Source organism: Sorex araneus, chromosome 6 (genome assembly GCF_027595985.1).
Source record: "Sorex araneus isolate mSorAra2 chromosome 6, mSorAra2.pri, whole genome shotgun sequence".
NCBI classification, from domain to species: domain Eukaryota; kingdom Metazoa; phylum Chordata; class Mammalia; order Eulipotyphla; family Soricidae; genus Sorex; species Sorex araneus.
The window spans coordinates 93,457,315-93,457,548 of NC_073307.1; positions in this window are offsets into that span (position 1 = coordinate 93,457,315).

The following is a 234-nucleotide window of genomic DNA, read 5'->3' on the forward strand; positions in this document are numbered from 1 at the left end:
AACCTTCTCATTCAATTAATTCCAAGAAGCCCATTTCTATGAAATTTTCATTCTTTTCAACTCCAGGCCAGTCATTGTTGGCAGCTAACTCTGAGGGCATAGTCCCCACAGAGAATAGGTTTGAAGAGAAGTGAAAATCTTATCCCCAACCCAATGCCTGGAGGAAGTGGACTGGGTAAGTGGAAAATCAGTCCAAATTTGCAGAATAAGTGACATTTTTGAGCCCCCAGAGGT